The following is a 23112-nucleotide window of genomic DNA, read 5'->3' as shown; positions in this document are numbered from 1 at the left end:
GAAGAAATAAAGAAAAGAAATTAAAAACTTTTAGAATTTAATGAAAATGAAGGTACAACATACCCAAACTTATGGGACACAATGAAAGCTGTGCTAAGAGGAAAACTCATAGCTGAGTGCCTGCAGAAAGAAACAGGAAAGAGCATATGTCAGCAGCTTGACAGCACACCTAAAAGCTCTAGAACAAAAAGAAGCAAATACACCCAGGAGGAGTAGAAGGCAGGAAATAATCAAACTCAGAGCTGAAATCAACCAAGTAGAAACAAAAAGGACCATAGAAAGAATCAACAGAACCAAAGTTGGTTCTTTGAGAAAATCAACAAGATAGATAAACCCCTAGCCAGACTAACGAGAGGACACAGAGAGTGTGTCCAAATTAACAAAATCAGAAATGAAAAGGGAGACATAACTACAGATTCAGAGGAAATTCAAAAAATCATCAGATCTTACTATAAAAGCCTATATTCAACAAAACTTGAAAATCTACAGGAAATGGACAATTTCCTAGACAGATACCAGGTACCGAAGTTAAATCAGGAACAGATAAACCAGTTAAACAACCCCATAACTCCTAAGGAAATAGAAGCAGTCATTAAAGGTCTCCCAACCAAAAAAAAGAGCCCAGGTCCAGGCGGGTTTAGTGCAGAATTCTATCAGACCTTCATAGGAGACCTCATACCAATATTATCCAAACTATTCCACAAAATTGAAACAGATGGAGCACTACCGAATTCCTTCTATGAAGCCACAATTACTCTTATACCTAAACCACACAAAGACCCAACAAAGAAAGAGAACTTCAGACCAATTTCCCTTATGAACATTGCGCAAAAATACTCAACAAAATTCTGGCAAACCGAATCCAAGAGCACATCAAAACAATCATCCACCATGATCAAGTGGAAACTTCATCCCAGGCATGCAGGGATGGTTTAATATCGGAAAACCATCAACGTGATCCATTATATAAACAAACTGAAAGAACAAAACCACATGATCATTTCATTAGATGCTGAGAAAGCATTTGACAAAATTCAACACCCTTCATGATAAAAGTCCTGGAAAGAATAGGAATACAAGGCCCATACCTAAACATAGTAAAAGCCATATACAGCAAACCAGTTGCTAACATTAAACTAAATGGAGAGAAACTTGAAGCAATCCCACTAAAATCAGGGACTAGACAAGGCTGCCCACTCTCTCCCTACTTATTCAATATAGTTCTTGAAGTTCTAGCCAGAGCAATCAGACAACAAAAGGAGATCAAGGGGATACAGATCGGAAAAGAAGAAGTCAAAATATCACTATTTGCAGATGATATGATAGTATATTTAAGTGATGCCAAAAGTTCCACCAGAGAACTACTAAAGCTGATAAACAACTTCAGCAAAGTGGCTGGGTATAAAATTAACTCAAATAAATCAGTAGCCTTCCTCTACACAAAAGAGAAACAAGCCGAGAAAGAAATTAGGGAAACGACACCCTTCATAATAGACCCAAATAATATAAAATACCTCGGTGTGACTTTAACCAAGCAAGTAAAAGATCTGTACAATAAGAACTTCAAGACACTGAAGAAAGAAATTGAAGAAGACCTCAGAAGGTGGAAAGATCTCCCATGCTCATGGATTGGCAGGATTAATATAGTAAAAATGGCCATTTTACCAAAAGCGATCTACAGATTCAATGCAATCCCCATCAAAATACCAATCCAATTCTTCAAAGAGTTAGACAGAACAATTTGCAAATTCATCTGGAATAACAAAAAACCCAGGATAGCTAAAACTATCCTCAACAATAAAAGGACTTCAGGGGGAATCACTATCCCTGAACTCAAGCAGTATTACAGAGCAATAGTGATAAAAACTGCATGGTATTGGTACAGAGACAGACAGATAGACCAATGGAACAGAATTGAAGACCCAGAAATGAATCCACACCTATGGTCACTTGATTTTTTGACAAAGGCCAAATCCATCCAATGGAAAAAAGATAGCATTTTCAGCAAATGGTGCTGGTTCAACTGGAGGTCAACATGTAGAAGAATGCAGATCGATCCATGCTTATCACCCTGTACAAAGCTTAAGTCCAAGTGGATCAAGGACCTCCACATCAAACCAGACACCTCAAACTAATAGAAGAAAAACTAGGGAAGCATCTGGAACACATGGGCACTGGAAAAAATTTCCTGAACAAAACACCAATGGCTTATGCTCTAAGATCAAGAATCGACAAATGGGATCTCATAAAACTGCAAAAGCTTCTGTAAGGCAAAAGGACACTGTGGTTAGGACAAAAGCGGCAACCAACAGATTGGGAAAGATCTTTACCAATCCTACAACAAATAGAGGCCTTATATCCAAAATATACAAAGAACTCAAAAAGTTAGACGCTTGGGGAGACAAATAACCCTATTAAAAAATGGGGTTCAGAGCTAAACAAAGAATTCACAGCTGAGGAATCCCGAATGGCTGAGAAACACCTAAAAGAAATGTTCAACATCTTTAGTCATCAGGGAAATGCAAATCAAAACAACCCTGAGATTTCACCTCACACCAGTGAGAATGGCTAAGATCAAAAACTCAGGTGACAGCAAATGCTGGCGAGGATGTGGAGAAAGAGGAACACTCCTCCATTGTTGGTGGGATTGCAGACTGGTACAACCATTCTGGAAATCAGTCTGGAGGTTCCTCAGAAAATTGGACATTAAACTGCCTGAGGATCCAGCTATCCCTCTCTTGGGCATATACCCAAAAGATGCCCCAACATATAAAAAAGACACGTGCTCCACTATGTTCATCGCAGCCTTATTTATAATAGCCAGAAGCTGGAAAGAACCCAGATGCCCTTCAACAGAGGAATGGATACAGAAAATGTGGTATATCTACACAATGGAATATTACTCAGCTATCAAAAACAACGAGTTTATGAAATTTGTAGGCAAATGGTTGGAACTGGAAAATATCATCCTGAGTGAGCTAACCCAATCACAGAAAGACATACATGGTATGCACTCATTGATAAGTGGCTATTAGCCCAAATGCCTGAATTACCCTAGATGCCTAGAACAAATGAAACTCAAGACGGATGATCAAAATGTGAATGCTTCACTCCTTCTTTAAAAGGGGAACAAGAATACCCTTGGCAGGGAAGAGAGAGGCAAAGATTAAAACAGAGACTGAAGGAACATCCATTCAGAGCCTGCCCCACATTGGCCCATATATATACAGCCACCCAATTAGACAAGATGGATGAAGCAAAGAAGTGCAGAAGTGTAGATCGCTCCTGAGAGACACAGCCAGAATACAGCAAATACAGAGGCGAATGTCAGCAGCAAACCTCTGAACTGAGAATAGGACCCCCGTTGAAGGAATCAGAGAAAGAACTGGAAGAGCTTGAAGGGGCTCGAGACCCTATATGTACAACAATGCCAAGCCACCAGAGCTTCCAGGGACTAAGCCACTACCTAAAGACTATACATGGACTGACCCTGGACTCTGACCTCATAGGTAGCAATGAATATCCTAGTAAGAGCACCAGTGGAAGGGGAAGCCCTGGGTCCTGCTAAGAATGAACCCCCAGTGAACTAGACTGTCGGGGGGAGGGCAGCAATGGGGGGAGGGTGGGGAGGGGAACACCCATAAGGAAGGGGGGGAGGGAAGGGGAGGTTTGCCCGGAAACCGGGAAAGGGAATAACACTCGAAATGTATATAAGAAATAATCAAGTTAATAAAAAAAAAAAAATAAATAAATAAATAAATAAATAAAACACCTCAGGGTGTAATGAGAAAGACTTTAATAAAAAGCCTTCTCTGTACTGCAAAAAAAAAAAAAAAAAAAGCTATAACATACTATCTAAAAGTTTTGTTCTACGAGAACATCTTTACTCATCTATCCAGTCACATATTCACTCAATTTTTTTATTCAAAACTGTTCCACACAAGATCTAAAGCAACTTTACAAGTGTCACTGCATTTTATTCATCTTAATATGTATTCCACTTTCTGTATGTGGAAAAACATTCTAAATACTTTATCTACACGAATGCAACTTGACCCTTAGAAACTTCCTTAGACCTCACAGCAGCCTTTAGAGTGACCATGCTTTGAACACTGGACACAGTGAGTCACAAGAGAATATCAAAGTTGCAGGGTTTGTGAAGCCCAGAGTAGGAAGTTTACTCGGGTAGACCAGATGAAGAACAGCATCCTTAGAAAGCAGTCCCACAGTATCACTCTTCCTACCAATGTGTGCACACCTTAAAATCCCTCTTCTTGTTGATCCTGTGTCCTACTTGCAACTCTGATTTGGTAATAAAAGACCCTAAGCCAAAAAAGCAACTTAATAAGAATGTATCTACTTGGCTTACAATTCCAGGTTACAATCCATCTCTTGGAGGGAAGTCTAGTCAGGAACTCAAATAGCCATTCACATCATTTCCTCATGTAAGAGCAGAGAGAAAGAAATGCATTCATATTGCCTGCTTGCTCTCAGCTAGCTGTCTCCTGCCCTGTAACATTTAGGACCTCTGCCCAGAGATTGGACAATAGGCTAGGTCTTCTGACATCAACTAACAATCAAGACAGTCCCCGAGAGATTGAGTTCCCTCAACTGAGGCTCTCTTCTTAGGCAATTCTAGGTTGTAAATACAGGCTCCCACCCCTAACCAAGAAGCATCTGCAACGGACACCATTGACAAAGAAAAATCATGGAGTCTCACCAGGTATGTTGTCTACACTTTCAGGGCTGGCACAAGTCCAAGAGTAGTTGGCCAACACAAAAAAACTCAATGGTATTTTTGTGGACTTTTTGTCTCCTTTTGCTTTTGGCATTTTTTTTATCCTATTGGTCTTTTGCTTGTATGTTTTCATTTTTGTTTTTTGTGGTTATGTGAGGGGTATGTATGTATTTCTTATAATCTTGATTGTTTTTCAAGAGAGAAAAAGAACACAAACTTTTATGGCAACGAAAATGAAAATTATCTAAGAGGAAAACATAATCAAAATTTATTGTATAAATTTTTTCAGTAAAAAATAAATCATAAAAATCAGAAGTTTAAGTAAAAAAAAAAAAGCCATTGCAGATCTCATAGATAATGTTATTACTCTAAAAAGAACTAATATTTGGTCTTCTTTCCTGAGTGTTGTGTAAATATTTGTTGCTGATAATAAAAGTCCTTTTTCAATACATTTGACAGGGTCACAATTAATTTGTCAGTATTTTAAAAAATTTTTAGGTTATTTCCAAAGTTCTCAAACATATGTAAACACTGCACTTAACATCCTTACTGATGCTTTGAACTCATACTGTGCTTTGGCAAAATTTAAAATATGGAACTGCTAGGTAAAACAAGATGTATGTTTTGTTTTTTTTGAAACTTGGTCCCAATAGTTCACTCGGGCTGGCTTTGACCTAACGTCCTCTCTGCTTCAGTCTCCCAAATGGTGGGATTGCACACATGTATAACCAAGGCCCATGAAATACAAGTTACTAAACCCAGAGCTATATGGACAGTTACACTCATCTCTGCTCCCACCAGCATCTTCCCAAGTACCATGCTGTATCGATTCCTCCATCACAGGGATATAACATAATCGGATTTGATAGGTAAATGTGAGTGTAACAGTCTCATTTTAATTTGATTTCCATAGACGATTAGTCACTTTTACATATATATGTATCTACATGCATATAAATTTCTATATGTTTGCATACGTGTATATATTTGTATGGGTGTGTATATTTTTCATGGGTGTGTCTATGTATATATTTGCATATGTGTATATATTAATCCAAACTTCTGACAGAGTACCTTACAGAAAGCAATTGTTGCTTTCTGCTAAGTTTCAGAGATGTCAGTCACCATAACAGGGAGAAGATGGCAAATTAGAGCAGTTAATCAAGGCAGCAAAGACCTAGTAAGGGGAGTACAGGAAGTCCTGGGGGAAGACACTGAACCTAGGCACATCCGAGGGACCCACTTCCTTTAACCAAGCAGGAAGTTCCACTGCCTTCTAACAGTCTATTCAAATTTTATGTGTTCCAATATATTATTAAACCACTGGTGACTCAGAGTCCTCATGGTCTAATGGTTTTGTTGTTTCCTGGGCATGTATCAATACAGTTCAGGTTAATGTCTACCAATTAAAATCGACTATAATCAGGTCAAGAGAGATAGCTCAGTAGTTCAGAGTGCTGGCTGCTCTTGTAAAGAACTTGGGTTCACACACATGGCGGCCCACAAACATCCATAAGTGACACCGGCTGGGAAGCTCTGGATGCCCTCTTCTGACCTCTTTGTGTACAGTTATGCACACAGGCAAAACACTCAAACCCATGAAACAAAATAAATAAATCCAAAAACATGTTAAAGCTCGACTGTTACATTGGTGTGGTACTTGGTAGGTGTTGGCTATCTAATTTTTTTAAATAAAATCTGTGTCATATCTTCTTTCTTCTGAATTGTGACAAGTCTTTACATACTATTTCTTTTAACTCATATTACTTTCACCATTTTTCCAGTTTATTTTTTAATCTTTCAATCTTTTTTACTGGTCTTAGGGCCAGATAGTCAGTTGGTTTGTTCAAGTAACTAATATGACTAGATGGTTTTCATCAGAGTGTCCAATGTCATGAGGAAAATGACCTCTACCTCAACCCACATTTTATTTCTTGCTATCTTAACTTTTCAATTCCAGATAAAAATGGACTCTTTTCCATACCATGATAACTAATGGACTATTTGTAACACAGAAATACATTGCTTTGTCATGACACAGTAGTCTATATTAATACTACCTACCTTAACATCTTTTTCCAAACTCATTTCTTATGTTAAATATACTTGTAACTAATGCTGCTGCTGCTTCTCCTCCTCCTTCTCCTTTCCCATATTGCATAGACTGTCTTTTGTTTTACCTGCAAAACTTCACTATTTCACCTTAAATATATTGCTGGTAGTTGGGTTAAGGTATAGTTTTGTTTCATGCTTTTGCTGTTGTTTGGTTTGGTTTGGTTTGGTTTGGTTTGGTTTGGTTTGGTTTGGTTTTTAAGTCCTTAGACAAGAGTGATGATACACAGCTAGAGCCCCAGCACTTAGGAAGTAGAAGCAGAAAAATCACAAGGAGAGCTTATGTGAGATCCCGCCTTAAAACCTAACCAACCCAGGATGTGGGGGGGGGCAGGGAAGACCATCATGAAAAGGTGAGAAGGACATGGGAGCGAGTGTACAAATACAAACAAAATACATGATATTTATGAATGAATCTGTATAATGAAGCCCATAATTCCAAAAGTTAATTTAAAAATGGATGCTATCTTAAAATGTATTTGTGGTAATAATCCCACAGTCACATGACCCTACTAAAACTTGACAAACTATACACTTAAAATAAGAAAATGATACCTTAATTATACCTTAATAAAGTTTTTAAAAAGAGACTAGTGCCAAATACCCTTCACCATGTCTTTCTTCTTGATCTTACATTCTAATGAATTATTTTGGTAGGAGTTATTTGTCACTACAATATAAACAATTACTTTTTTAAACTTTTACGTGACTGTGGTGGCCCTGACCATCTGACCAGGCCATTTTGAAATAGAAATGACAAGATACTGCCATATCCTTGAGAAAGTTCCCCCTAATTTACACTTAGTGACATTCCATTTGATCTCTAAATCATTTATATTCTTGGAACAACAACAGCAGCAGAAGACTCTGTCCCTCCAGCTCCTAGGAGACTAACTAAATGCAAGCCACCTACTGTATGCCAATGAATTGCTGAACGTCTTAAGCTTTAAACTGCCTGTAGCTCTCTACTGTAGACGGTGTCTGCAAAGGCCAAAAATCACGTCAAATCAATTAAAGTTACCAATTGTGACTCATAAATGAAGATGCCTCCATACTAGCCATTGCCATAATTTTCTTGAAGAACAAAACTGGTATTTTCTAAGAGTTTTTTTTTTTTTGTGTGTGTGTGTGTGTGTGTGTGTGTGTGTGTGTGTGTGTGTGTGTGTGCATATGCCACATGTGTGCAGTTGCCCTCGAAGACAAGAAGAGAGTGTTGGATTCCCTGAATTTACAGGTGGCTAGGTGATGCCCTGTGTGGGTGCGGGGACCTGAACTCTACAAGAATGTTAAGCACACTCATCCTCTGAGCCAATTCTCTAGCCCATCTTATTCATCCTTTTCGTCAAATGAAGAGCAGGAGTTTAAGTTTCTATGTATAGCGTTTGCTATCCCAGAACTTATTCTGTGGACAAGTATGGCTTCCAACTCATAGAAATTCACCTACCTCTGCTTCCTGGGTGCTGGGATTAAAGGCCTACGCCATCACTGCTTGGCTTTAATTTGTTTTTTAAGACTCTCACTATGAAGCCCATGCTGACTTTGGTCCTCTTTCCTCAACCTTCCAAATGCCAGTGATTCAGGTGTGAGCCACCATGCCGGGTTTCTGTAAATTTCTCTAGTATTTCTACTCTGAGGTCTTTGATAGCGGAATACCCAGAGAAAACTCCCGCCATATCAGGAAATTAGGAAGAGTCATCCTTTTTAATCTCCCAATTTACAAAGCTCGGCAGGAGGCTCTGACACATGAGTATTTAATACAACATATCTTACTTGTTGGGCCTCAGATATTTTAAGTTGTTCTCATGATATTTCTCTCTGGTCTGAATGCTCTTCTGAAAGATGCTAGCTGGGCCTTTGTAACAGATCTAATCTAGCAAAGCACGTAACAACTAGGCTTTAGGCTAGAGGCCGGGATGAAAGATAATTTTTCATCAACTCTGGAAAAGCTTCATTAAGCGAGAGATAAGGTCCCTAAGAGTCCTCTCCAAGTCTGTAAAAGCTATAGATAGGTACAAGGTCAATGCAGCCATTGGGTACTGACTATTGACACCAAAGCCCAAAGGCCTGCTTAGAGGACTTCCTAATGTTAGACTCTTGGGACATAGCCTTGTTGGTGGCAGCCACAATGACCTCAAGGCTCAGCTGAGTTTTGCTGGAAGAGGAATATCAGGGTCACTTGGATCCGAGTCTGGACTATCCTAGGAATTGTCTTCTCGTTGTGAGCCACAGATCTCATCTCGCTTTTCTGGCTTCTTCCAGACCCTCCAGGGTCATTCTCCTTTGTGATCTATTATGGTGCCTTTTTACCAGGGGACTGGAAATAAAGGAGGAGACCTTCTGTTTGCAAAGCTGTCTCTGAAGAGCTGCTCCTACACTACCAAGGGAGAGAAAGACTGGGATGCTAATAGTGGGGTCCTTATCCCCATTGAAAATGCCACTGGGCCCCAGTCACTGAACTGCCTTCTGTCTTCTGCAGGCCATTGCCACTGAGAAAAAGGAATCATCATACGTATGTCCCCTATCCAGAACCTCCACCCTTTCAACCCCTTTGCTGATGCAAGTAAGGGTGATGACCTGCTTCCTGCTAGCACTGAGGATTATATCCATGTAAGAATTCAACAGAGAAATGTAAGGGAAGACCCTTACAACTGTCCAGGGGATCACTGATGATTATGATAAAAAAAAAACACACACACAAAAAAACTACTGAAGGCAATTAAGAAATTTGCCTGCGATGGTACTGTAACTGAGCGTCTAGGCTATGGAGAAGTAACTCAGCTTCAAGGTGACCGGCACAAGAACATATGCCAGTTCCTGATAGAGATTGGACTGGCTAAGGACGATTAGCTGAAGGTTCGTGGGTTTAAGCGTTTGTGGCTCTCTGAAGCTTAAGTGAGGATTTCCTTGCAATGGACAGAATTTCCCTTCTGTCCCTTGTCACAAGTTTTAAAACCTCACAGCTTGTGTAATGTAATCATTTGGGGTCCGCTTTTAACTTGAACTTGTGTAACTCCTTCGTGAAAAAAAACTGAAAAGAGTCCCTTCCCCACCACCACCACCAAAAAATAGAAAAAGAAAAAAGAAAAAGAAAATGTCATCAGAGGGAAGCAACTTCTTCTTGCACACTGCCCAGAATGATGAATACTTTGGTGCCCACACAAAGGAGGAAATTTAGTTACACCAGAATGGCCCTCTGCTCTCCTGAGGCAGCACCGCATGCTGCAAGTAGCTTCTCGTAGAACTGCGCCACACTCAGAAGGAGATCCAGGAGACGGTCTCAGCATCTCCCCTTGGGCGCTAGCCCTTACTGCTAAATGCTTTATCCAAATTCCCATCACAGCGACTTAGCATCCAAAGTTTTGAAGACTAAACCAGGTCCCATGAGGCAAGATTAGGACAATGATTCATCGCAAGGATCCCAAGATTCTGTCCATCTGTGTGAGCCTCCTGCACAGAGAGTTCTGGTGCCAGAATTTAGTCCTGGACTGAATTTGTGCCGCCCATTGGTGCATTGGCTCACAGAAACTCTTTCAACAACTGCCAATCAGACTTTCCTAGTCCAAAGTATCCTCTAGGGAGATTCCTTCCAAGCTCCCTCACCTTTGTGGCATTAACTTAGCATCATTTTTTACACTAAGTCTAACTTGTGCTGCTAAATCTGCAAGCTACGTCAATAGTCAAGGTTGACTTATGGTTTTCTTTCTTTTTTTTTTCCTTTTTTTCTTTTTTTTCCGGAGCTGGGACCGAACCCAGGGCCTTGCGCTCGCTAGGCAAGCGCTCTACCGCTGAGCTAAATCCCCAACCCCGACTTACGGTTTTCTTGAGTAATCTTGGTGTCATGATTATTCTGCCTTCATAAGAAAAGCTAGAAAGTATCCTAATATGATCTTTGTCCTGTTCAATGACCCTGGCCTTTCTCAATGATTCATGGACAACTTTTTCCATTTTCCCTTTTTCTCTTGTTTACGATCTACTTCAATTTCGCACTTCTTGGCTCAGGTTTAGATGTCTCTGCATAGTTTTGTTCTCCATAGATGGGTTTTCATGTTCGCTAGTGCGCTGCTGCACTATCTCAGCTCCAACTGCTCCTTTCCCACTTATAATCACAAAATCCGTATGTTTTAACCAAAAAATAGATTAAAAGGACTTGTGCGATTTGCAATTTTTGAGAGCAAGGTTCTACTAAATTGTCAAGTTCATTGCTTTGTTTTTTCAGTTTATTTCTTCATTTATCATTAATTGTTCTCTGTTTTAACTTTTGTTTGATTGCAAGAAGTTCTTTTTAGTCTTCTTTTATTGTTTTGTTTCATCCTTCATTAATAAGACACTGTTCTTTCTTTGCCACTGAACATGTACGGACAGCATCCCAAAAGCTTTCATTTCCTTTTTAACCCAAGAGTTACTTCGGGGAATGTAGTAAAACAGAAATCTCCCTTGGTGTGGTGGTGTAATCCTTCAATCCCAGCACTGGGGAAACAGAGGCTGGAGAGCTGGGTGTTCAAGGTTCATCTCTGCTACAGAGCAGGTTTGAGGCTAGTCTGAGTTATATGAGTCGTTGTCTTTAAAATTAATAATAAAGCATAATTCTATAAACTATCAAAGTAATATAACTGACCCACACTTCAACCTCAGTATTCTGCCTTTATGTCAGAATTATACAGTATATCTGGAAGAATGTATAACCATTCTTTTTGTGTAATTTATTCATAAAAAAATCAGAGAAGAGGCAGATGTCCATTGGTATTATCTGTATAGCATTTCAGCTTGAATTAATTTATTTCAGGTGAGAAAACTAATCCAAAGAGATTGAGGGGCCCTTATATGCAAGGACTTGAGAGAATTCTGGATTCCAGCAGGCAGCCTCAGCCTCGGTCTCCTCAGATTAATATAGCCGTCGATCAGCTAATCACCCATGGATCTGCCTATCACATTCACAGAAAAGCAGCCACAAACCTCTTTCTCAAATGAAGTGTCCATTCTTAAGACTTCCTTCCCCAAACATGGCAACTCTAGGTTTCAAGTAAACTAGGCAAAAATAAATAAATAAATAAATAAATAAATAAATAAATAAATAAATAAATAAAAATTTTAAAAAACTGACTACATCTGTCTCATAGACTCTTTTTTTCCACTTTACACCCTGATTGCTGTTCCCCACCACCACCTCACATAGCCCCTCCCCCATCCCCTTCTCCTCTGATACCTGGCCCTGTGCATGAGATCACAAGAGTCTATTCTAAACCTTAGAGCCTTTTGTCGTTTTTATCAGAGCACTGTAGGTCCTGCATCCAGGTGCTGCATGTCAGTAATTGATATGTGGCGTTAGAAGTGAACACATTTCAAATCTTTTAGCTAATTAAGTACCTACACTCCTCTTGGCAGCTTGGGAGTAAACGGCTTTATTTTTAAGAAGGGAACTAAGACTTGGACGCAGAGCCTATCTTTAAGTCGCTTTTGTTGTTTACTAAGTTAGGATGGGCAATAGCATATTGGGAGAAGTAGAATCTTAATTTTCCCAAGCTTTTCTGCCAAGTCACCAAACTTTTGGACAGAGAAGTAGAGACAAGAAAAGTCTCAATTTCTATTTAAGTGCCATGAGATATTTTAAAATTTACCAAAAAATGTCAAAACCTCATTCATTTGTTGAAACTTTGCCCAAGAGTCTGAATAAACAAATAAAACTCTGCTTTGATTCTCCCCCCCCCTTTTCTTAAAAAAAAATGTCAGAAATGTCTACTTAATTCTGGAATCAGAAGGTACAAATCAAACTCGGGGAAACTGAATGTGGTCAAAACATTGTCCTAACCTTACAGGCAGCCTGCAAGCATCCCTGGCAGTGGTAATTCAGCCTGCTTCTAGTCTGTGCATTTGTTTAATCAGATCTCATTTGTGCAGTTAGGTTTAATAAAGAGTAAAGACCCAAGAGAAGTCATTAACCAATGCTTACAGGCATGCAAAGAATTCTCAGCTTAGCATGCAGCCAATTTTATGAAAATTCCTTCAAATATTTATTCAGTAGTTATGTCGCTTGCCAAGACGTATACATATACACAACTACATCTTGAAGAGTATTCCCACCAGTCATTGTTTGATTTACAAAATAAACCCTACAAACTTAAACAGAATGGTTCTTAGCCACCTGCTATACACAAATGCTGCTGAGAGACCCAGGATCTGAGAGAGAGAGTTATTTATGGCACTGGGATTATCTTTCTAACACTTATGGAGCCCTGCTATATAACCAAGGTGGAGTCCTTGGTGCTAGACAGGCTACAAAGCTTGCCCCCATGAGCTCCCCTTATGGGCCTCACTTGCAAGTTCATTAATGAGCTAACTGCAAAGCTAAGAGAAATATGAAACAGGATGGAATGGTAGTGGCATGTCAACCGTTCAATGATATCAGTAAGATAATGTCTATTCCTGGGAAGGTTGTGATAGGGTGGAATTTTGTAACAAAAAAATTGAAATATTAACATTTGTGAGAAAATGGACGGAACAGGAAAACATTCTGTTAAGCAAGACATCTTAGACCCAGAAAGACAAATATTGCATAATTACAAGCAAAAAATACATTTTAATTTTCATATGTATCTGTGGAGAGATACATATGTATGGGTAAAACTCACAAAACCAGAGAGGGAACCATGAAATGGGAAAAGATGTCTTAAGAAGGGTTGATAAGAGGGGGGAAAGGGGAGGATATAATCTGTGTGACATTGAGGCAGGAGGAGGATGCTGGGAAAGAAGGGGACCAGCAGGAGTGTAGGAGTGTGGGATGGGGAGCTATAAAAAAAGTATGAAAATGTCATGATGAAAGACGTTACTTTGAAGAGATGGCTCGGTGGTTAAGAGCACTAGCTGCTCTTCCAGCGGTCCTGAGTTCAATTCCCAGCGACCAGCTGGCAACCATCTATAATGGGATCTGATTCCCTTTCTGATGTGCACAAAGACAGAGCATTCATATACATTAAATAGATGAATAAATAAATTTTAAAAATTAAGAATATTGCCTTGTATGCTGATTTTTTAAACTAATTTAAAAAGGAAAAAGATCACCATACTAGCACTCAAAGAGTTCTGACTTTGGCCCTTGGGCAACAGATTAATGGAAAGGAAAGGGAAACAGTGATAAGCAGTGATTCTGCAGCCTAGACAGGGGCTAAAGAAGGAAGGAGAAGAACAAAGAATCGTTTATCTCCCTCATAGTAAGGGTGTAAGGCCGACTTGGCAGAAAGGTTTAAGCTGAAGATCCAGATAATTATGAAGGCAGCCATTACTTGCCTGTGTGAACTACTTTAGACAGCTCTGAACACATACCTATCCATTTTTATCATTCTACAGATGAACTCCAGGAAGGTTGGAAATGATCAGCTTTCTGACCATGTGAGCCACCTCCCCGAGAGCCACTCACAAGCTTCTTAAGAAAAAAGGGCTTTGCAGTTGTCATGGACAAGTTTGGGCGAAGAAGGGTTGAAGGAATGGAAGTGTTTGAGCATGTTTTAGGCCCAGGAAAACTAAGAGTAAAAGGTATGTAACAAATGTCTTCATATATTGAAAGAGCCTTCATGCAGAAGATAAAACTGGATTCTTTGGTACACCTTCTAAAAAGGGAAGGTTTGGATTGATGCAAATTCAAAGCCTGACACTGAGAAGCGTTGCCTTTCCTCTGATAGAAAACTGGGGTCATGATCTGGGTGAGTTTTACCTGTAAGAAATGTCTCCAGCTTGAGCAGGTGCGATGAAATGGTATTTAAGATGCCCTCCTCAACTCGCCCTTTCCAGGGTTGTCCTTAAGATTTTGTTAGTTTGTTTGCTTGCCAGAGTTCCTTTGTTGTTTATTTGTTTGTTGCCATTTGGTTGGGCTGTTGTTGTTGTTTGTTTGTTTGTTTAAGACAGGGACCCCAAGCTGAGGAGATGGCTTGAACGGAAATTGGTTGGCAAGTGTAAGGACCAGACTTCTAACATTCACAAGAGGGTTAAGAGAGTACACAATGGCCTTTAATCCTGTCTAGGGAAGGAGAGACAGTAGAACACCAGAGTAAGCCAAGTAGGTCAAGCAGCCAAGGCAGCAGGATCTGAGTTGAAGTGAGAGACCCTATTTCAATATACAAGATAGAGAATGATCAAGGAAAACATCTAAAGTCAGCCTTAGACCAACACACACACACACACACACACACACACACAAAAAAAAAAAAAAACACGAAAACACACATGAACAGGCATGTTATACACACATACACATTTTAAAAAAAGACAGATCCTCCCACTCCCACAAGCCAATCTGGTCTAACTATCCCTCAGTAAGTCCCTCTGATTCTAGGCTGAGTTGACAATTAAAGCGAACCATCACAATGCTCACCACAAAATGCCAAAGGACTGCCCTTCTTCCTTCGTGAGGGAAGCTTTACCAAGTGCAACAGATCTCATTTGGGTCTAAAATATGGTTTTATGGGTGGCACCATCAGCCAGGCTCCCAAAGAACAGCAACTCTCACCTAGCTCAGTGGCCTTAGAAATTCTTTTACCTTTCTAGATATTGATACTGAAAGACCTCAGATGGCATTTTAACCCATAACTTAACATTCAATGTGTATAATCAGCAATAAATACTGATTAATTATCAATGAATGACCAGGGATAAAGCATGACCAGTTCCAAAGTGATCATGTGATCTGACTTCCAATTGGATTCAGGTAAACAGCACTTGAGATTAGCAGTCACCTGTCAGATGTGAGCCTCAGGGCTAGAGGATCCTGAGGCGAGCACACTGCTTTCTTCTAATAGCATGGGGCCGTCCAGAGGTGCCACCTTTCAATAATTCCTCCTATGAAGTTAGCAATGGCCCTGTGAGCTATTCCTTTATACAGAAGCTAAATAAGCCTCAGAAATGCAGATATGACACGAGTTGGAAAAATAGCTAAGTAGTTTAAGTGCTCACCACACAAACACAAGGTTCTTTCCGCACCAGTCCCCAGAACCCACATAAGAAATGCATAGTAGCATACTAGGTAGGCAGAGACTGGAGCCCACTGGCCAGCCAAATGAGTGTAATTGGTGAGCCACAGCCAATAAGAGACCTAGGCTCAAACAAGAGTGGAGGTAGATGGCTCCTGAGGAGGGATACCCAAGGTTGACCTCTGGTCTCCACGGTTATTCACTTCTGAGCATACATTCACACAAATGTGTGCACGCATGCGTGCATATACACGCACACACACACACACACACACACACACACACACACACACACACACACAGCTGCTTCAACACTCTTAACCTAGATGTGTAAGATTTGAGATAGAAGCCAGAGCCATTCCAGAAGCCCAGCAAAGTAGTGACAGCTACTTGACACAGAATGTTCCCTCATCTGGCTTTCGTCTCCCCTCTGCCCCTGCTTCTAAGGACTGACAGAACTCATCCACCAAGGAAATAAGAGCTTATCTTAATCAAATGTCTGTCCTCGGTAGAGGGCTAACTTCACTTCTAATGTTAGACATTTCCATTCAAAAACGCTTCCCTGGTCCTCCTGCTGAGCGCCATCTGGCTTTCCTTAATGCTAACCTTTATTTCCCACTCTATGCGCTTATCACTGAACTGTAGTTGTCAACTTCATTTCTACTTTCAGAAGTGTATTATACAATATTATATTTTGAATATTTAGCACAGTGACCGTACATTGCAAGATGCTGGGCTGGAGAGGAAGACAGACAATCAAATTCATTGTTTTTAATTCTCAGTTCAGTGTACTTTTCTCCACAAAAGCAAAGACAAAAAGCCATCCGGGAGCACATCGAAAATAAAGGGGCCCCTGACCACCCACACAGACCTGTGGCAAAGACTGGCCTCCCTCTAGAACAATGTTCACAAGCAGCTCAAATAAAGTCTGGAGAGAAAGAGTCTAGTATCACTCCCTAAACATTTAAAGGCTTAGGGACATCTGCCAAGGTAACTTCAGTGGTTGTTAACAGAAAAATGCAATATGACAATTGATTTAGAAGCAGGCATGGTGGCTCATGCCAGCATATGGGAGGCCAAGACAAGAGAGTGGCTGTGAGTTCAGGGTTAGTAATAGCTACGTAGGCAACAGCAGCTGGTTACACAGTGAGGACCTATCTTAAAAGGGAGCAGGAGAGGGAACACACGATTGTGTGATGGGTAAAAGTATGTGTCATACAAGTATGATGACCTGAGTTCAAACCCACAGTGAAAGGAGAAAATTAACTATGAAAACTTGACCTCTGACCTCCACAAGGGTACATGGCATGTAAATGTATTCTCGTGCATACACAACACACATAAAAAATGGAGGGAAAGAGAGAAAATATTGTGGAGATGCTACAGATAAATTTTTCAACCTTGGGGGAATTTGGGTCTCTAAACTCCACACTTCAACTGCACTCTTGGCTCTCATGACGCCCCACAGATGTTCCTTTCTGGTCACAATTCCCACAAAATAATGAAGCCAAAGGAAAAAAAAAACTATAGAAATTTTTAAGAGGAAAAAAAAGAGAGAGAAAGAAGCAGGGAAAAAAAGAGAGCACTTTTGTTAACCAGGTTCTGAAGTCAGCTTGGACCTCAGAAGTCCCTCGATCCCCCTGCCTCCCACCTCCTCCCTGCTTCAGCCACCAGAGAACACAGCCTCGCCTTACACCATCCCCCCAGTTATTCACACAGGCCCCTGCTGCCCCACCCCAGCAGAGAAACTGGTGGATAAAGCGTCCAAAAGGACATGGGCTGAGACCCACCAGCCTTTTCTTAATAATCTCCCTGTCACTTGCTAGATTTGTGACCAGGGGAGGTACTGTGTTTCCCTGGAGCTCAGTGGCTTTATACCTAGAAGGGAAATTGTATTTGTGTTCCAAATTGGAACACAAATGGGAAGATTGTGTGGTTTTTTAACAGAGAAAGGAATAAATACTCAGAATGTGCTGAGACTTCTGTTACAGTTTGGGTTATAAATGTCACCCAAAGACCGACCCTCTGGGACATGGTAGAAAACATGAGGGGGTCCACAGAAAACCCAGGAAGCCCCCTTTCCCCTCCTCTAATTTCTATCGCTTGTATACAATGTAAATGATTTTGCTCCCCTACTTGCTTCAAGTTGATGTACTGCCCCATCAGAGTGTAACAGACCCAGAGCCTCAGAGCCAAACCATCATCCTGGATAAGGCCTCCTCAACTGTGACCCAAGTACATATTTCCTCATAATTATTTCAAGTATTTTATTTTAGTGACAGAAAGCTGAGTAATACAGCTTCTAAAAAACACACGTATAACACACACACACACACACACACACACACACACACACACCAGAGGGGGGCGGGAGGGAGACACAGAGAGAGAGAGAGAGAGAGAGAGAGAGAGAGAGAGAGAGAGAGAGAGAGAGAGAGAGAGAGAGCTCTCCAGGAGAACAGGAAGCAGTCTACACTCAAAGCTTAGTGTACCGAAGAGTCACCGGACCCTTGCCACTCTTCATATGCTTATAAGGGCTAAAGGGGAATGCTTACATCCTTGACATCTTGACATCCATCACTATCAGGAACATATTTTCTGAGACAAAAGTCATCGTTGGTTGCTTCCCTTTAAAGCTTCCTGTCTCCTCCATTGCCAGTCCCTCCCAGCAATCATCTAGTGTCTCCTGCACCAGTGCCACCATCCCAGATAAAGTGTTAGCTCAGCAGTGCTCAAACAGCACAGCCCCAGCATGCAGCGATTCAAGGAGACTTAGAGAAATTGTCAGTTATACTGTGAGGGCCAGGAAAACGGCGGTCATTTGGCTGAGTTTGGTGGAGAGTGACTGCAAAGCTGAGCTCACATCTCTGTGGAGGATGTTGGCTACTGCCCGGCCAAAAGAAAAGGAAAAGGAAAAGGATCCTTGTGTTCTAGTGGGGGACAGTAGGACGTAAGATCTAAAGGGAATGTGCCCTGTGGGGTCTTCCTAGCAGGTTAGGGGCTTCCCGGACTTCCTCTTCAGTCTCTCTAGTTTGCTCAGTCTATCCTGCAGGCCAGCCCTGGAAGGTTCTGAAAAGCATGGAAGGCTAGAGACTTCTCTGAAATCTTCAGCTGCACTGTGAGCGTGCCAGGACCGGGGCCAAAAAGCTCCTCCCATCCATCCCGAACTCTGGGAGCCATCCAAAACTACTCCAGGAACACTGACAGGTTCCAAGGAATCCTGCCCAGAGAATTAATTATTAAGAGGCCTCACTAGGGTGGCTCCTGTCCTGTCGAAGGGACCTGTTGGAGCTCAGGGCTGCAATGGAGGTTCAGGATTATCCTGGTTCGGGGATCCTCGGGCAGAAGGAGGAGGTGCCCAGTATTTATATAAAGATTCCCTACGTACCATGGGTAAAAGCCAAAGGTACCTTAGTAGATGAAAAAAATCAATCACAAAGGGTTTATGCACTATAATTCCATTTATATGAAATCCACCAAGACTCCCAGAAAAAAATGGGAGCTACTATCCAGAGGTGTAGGTTTCCTTTTGGAAATACTAAAAATGTTCAATTTCTTTTCAGAATTTTTAAAAATTATGTGTATTTGGTATGGTGTGATGTGTGTGTGTGTGTGTGTGTGTGTGTGTGTGTGTGTGTGTGTGTGTGTGTGTGTGTGTGTGTGTGTGTGTGTGTGTGTGTGTGTGTGTGTGTGTGTGTGTGTGTGTGTGTGTGTGTGTGTGTGTGTGTGTGTGTGTGTGTGTGTGTGTGTGTGTGTGTGTGTGTGTGTGTGTGTACACGCATGCGCAGATGTTCTTGGAGACTAGAAGAGGCTGTCAGCCCCCCTGGAGCTGGACCCACAGGTGTTTATGAGCTGCCAGATGTCCCTGCTTCAAGCCAAACTCAGACCCTCTTTAGAAGAGCAGTGGGTGCTCTTAACCACTAAGTCATGTCTCCAGGGACCTAAAATAATTCTGAATTTGGGATGTGGACTGCACATTTTAAATATACTAAAAGCCCTTGAATTATATACTCTAAATGTGTGGACTGTATCCTGTGTGAAATGATTATCGAGTAAACTGTTTACAACACAGACCCAGGAACCAGGCGTGGCGGTCTACGCCTGTGATACTAGCACTTAGGGAACTGAGGAATGATGATCCTAGAATTCCTAGCCAGCTGGGGCTACATGATGAATTCCAGACCAGTTACAACCTGTCACAGCAAAATAAATAACAAAACAAACAAACAAAAACCCACCAAAGAAGCTAATTGGAAAATCTGGCATTGGGTCCAGGTTCCACACACCCCCCACCCCGTGTTATTCTCTCAGCTTCAAAGCTAAACTCCATCTGTCCATCCATTCACCCATCCACCCACCCCCATCTCTAGTGTAACAGTGAGGTTACACAGATCTGGAGTCCCTCATCAGCAACAGAACACCCAAGCTCCGCAGGGCAGCCACCCTGAGCCTGCTTGCTACTCCACCCTGTAAAGAAGATCCCTTTGGCCACTGGTAGAAGCTGAGGCCAGGACCTCCAGTAACTGAGGATTGAGAAATCTCATTTTCCTTTCTCCTAACTATGGTGTCACAGAGGGCTTACTCTGGTTTCTCTTCCTACTGTTCCTACTCCACTTCAACAGTAGCTACCAGCAGAGAACTCTCCAAGGCTTCCAGCAGAGTCAAAGCCAGGCAATGGCGCACACGCCTGTAATCCTGCACTTGGGAGGTAGAGACAGGAGGAATGTGAGCTCAAGGTCTTCCTCCACTGTGAGGAGAACTTTTAGAGCAGCCTGAGCTACGTATAACCCTGCCCAAATAAATAGATCTTTCTTTCTTGGAACTCCAAGCAGGTCTAGAAGCCATTTTCTGGCAGTGGGGAGGTGGGGAAGGAGGTATGGGGGGAGGGCATTCATACCACTGTAAGAACTGCACACAAGCATCTTCAGAGGTGCTCTTCAGGGCAAGTTGAAAGCTCTCCTGGACCTAGGCTAAGCAAATCTGAGTTCTCCAGCATAAGACTAGCTACCCACTGAGCATCCAAGAACTTAGCACCAAGTTTGCTTAATAACTTCAAACCTTGACCGGTAACTAAGGCTATTCGAAAAAATCATGGACTGGACTCCCCTTGACAGAGGAGCCTAACCAACCCTTCCTCCTGCCTGTGCACACTATCTGATAAAGCCCAACTTCTGCAGATGCCTTGGATGACCAGAAGCTGAATGCAAGAAGACTTAAAGAGGAGTTCGCAAAAACTAAAGGGAAAAAATTAAGTGAAGAAGTTTCCTGCAATAGCAGCAACACTAGGAGCTTGTTATCATTCTACTGTCTATGAGTTCTCCCTGACTGCCCCCCTTTCCGTGTAGTCTGATCCACAGCTGCCCCCATATGCAGCAATAGTACAATGAATGCTTGGGTGAGTTGTCTCCAAGGACTGGTCTCCCAATCCACTGCCAAATAGAATCTAAACCACGTTGCGCTCTGTGCGTACATGGTGCTTTCCAAACACCTCTCCAAGGCTTTACCAATTGAATTTGCTGGAACCACGACTACAGAGCTGCCAAATGCAGCTACTTCCCGCTGGGCGCCCAAAGCATACAGACATCATAGAACGGAGAGGTCCCAGAGAGATCGGAGGGCTCCTTCGCTGTCCGCACACCAGTCGGTCACTTGGCGCCTGCAATCTCTCTGCCCTGTGGTCCCCAGACAAGCATCTATCTCCTAGTTCACCCCTGAGGTCCCCGGCCATCCCGCAGACACATGTGCAGTGGATGGTCCGGGGAATCGCATCCGTATGCAGGTGGCTCTCTCTGAGGTTCTTTCTCTACTTAGAGACTATGCAAAGCGGAGCCGGAAAACAGTAGGGAAAGACGAACTGACCTGTGCAGGGCAACGTTCCAGCCCAGGTTGGGGACCTCTTGGCGCCTAGGGAAGATTATCCGCCGGTTGGTTCTTAGCGGACCACTGCCCTGGCTCGCTCCCTTCAGAGTACCCTCTCTTAATTAGCTTCTCTTTCCTGTGGTTCACTCTGTCCTCTCCTTGTCCCTCTCCCGCCGCCCCCTGCCCTACAGAGCTTCCTTCCCCTCGCCTCTCACCCAGGATCAGATAAGAGGAAAGAAAACGCTGCGCGAGCCAATTATAAAGCCAAAGGTGGCGGCGGGGGCGGGAAGTGGGGAGTCAGACCCCCACTTTCCCTCCTCCTCCTCTCCAGCATCCCCGCCCAGCTCCGGTTGCAGAGGAGCCCGCCCCACGCCTCCCAAGTTCAGCCCAAGGACTGGCAGCCGACCCAGGTGCGCGTGGCAGCCGCGAGCAGAACGCAGTAGACAAGTCCCCAAGTCCCCGGGTCCCCGCACTAAATAGTGCCCTCTCCCCCCAAATCACTTTGGGAGATCTCCAGCAGTTTCGTCCCAGGCTCCATCCCCAAAGATGAGCTTTGCCTTCCCACAGTGGGTCCCCTCTCCCTAGCTCTTCAAGTCCTAGGGACCAGCACAGTAAAGTCGCCACAGCTAGACTTTTATATCAAAGGGAATCAACTGGAAGAATATTAAATTGGAGGGTTTTCTTGGTCGTAGAAACAAACTATGGACAGTTTTAAGCGGTTAGACCTCTGGATTTCCTTTCCCCATGATCAGAGATTGACCCATCCGCAGTAAAACTCTTGGGCCCCTGGTCCGTGCAGGCCACGCCCTTTGAGAAGTCCCGCTCTGGGACTACAAGAGATGCACAAAGCCCTTGGTGGCTGGGAACTGGGCCTGCGTTCTTGCCCTCTGGGCCCTTTTTAAATGGCCATCTTCCCATTTTGTATCAAATTAGCAAAAGCCCAGGCATTCAGTGTCACACTAGAAGTTGTTATTGGCTCAAATGGAGAGCAAGAGTTGCATACACAACGACCATTTAGCAAGACCCTACTTTGTGAGAAAAGACCAAAATGAGTGGTTTCATCACTTCCAAGAGCAGGCGGTAAGAGGCACTTTTATATGTTCCCGAATCTGCCTCCAAATGCCCTTTTGAGAGCACAGGAGGGATGCTTGACACCTTTCAAGGTGTTTCCCCAGACTTTCTAACTGGCTTCCTTCAAATTTATGTACTCTTGGCCTCTCGCCCAGGATCTGAACTTCACCTTGGAGTAAAAAGTACAGCTATAGCCTCCTCCTCCCTGTGAACCCGGGTCGGGATCAGCCTTGGCTTCAACAACGCCGCAGGGAGAGAGGGCTGCTGCGTGAAGATCCTTCTGTGTTTTCTTAATAAGCGCTATTCGCCCCTGTAGATCAACGCAGAAGCAAAGAGCCGACACGCGGGACTGCCGGGGTGAGGGCGCCACCTGCC

The 23112-nt window shown here is 42.5% G+C and overlaps 1 protein-coding gene and 1 pseudogene across 1 annotated transcript in view; one reads left to right on the top strand and one right to left on the bottom strand.

Moving 5' to 3' along the window:
- Window positions 1–22001, bottom strand: part of Col14a1 (collagen type XIV alpha 1 chain) — a 209903-nt gene extending 187902 nt beyond the window's left edge. The window contains exon 1 of the mRNA XM_032915565.1: window positions 21667–22001. The gene's annotated coding sequence lies outside the window, so the exon portion shown is untranslated. The remainder of the gene's footprint in view (window positions 1–21666) is intronic.
- LOC116888380 lies at window positions 9362–9742 on the top strand (annotated as a pseudogene).
- Window positions 22002–23112: the final 1111 nt, after the last annotated feature.

Source organism: Rattus rattus, chromosome 1 (genome assembly GCF_011064425.1).
Source record: "Rattus rattus isolate New Zealand chromosome 1, Rrattus_CSIRO_v1, whole genome shotgun sequence".
Lineage (NCBI taxonomy): Eukaryota > Metazoa > Chordata > Mammalia > Rodentia > Muridae > Rattus > Rattus rattus.
The sequence above is the reverse complement of the archived record's forward strand: the minus strand, read 5'-3'. Positions and strand labels throughout refer to the sequence as shown.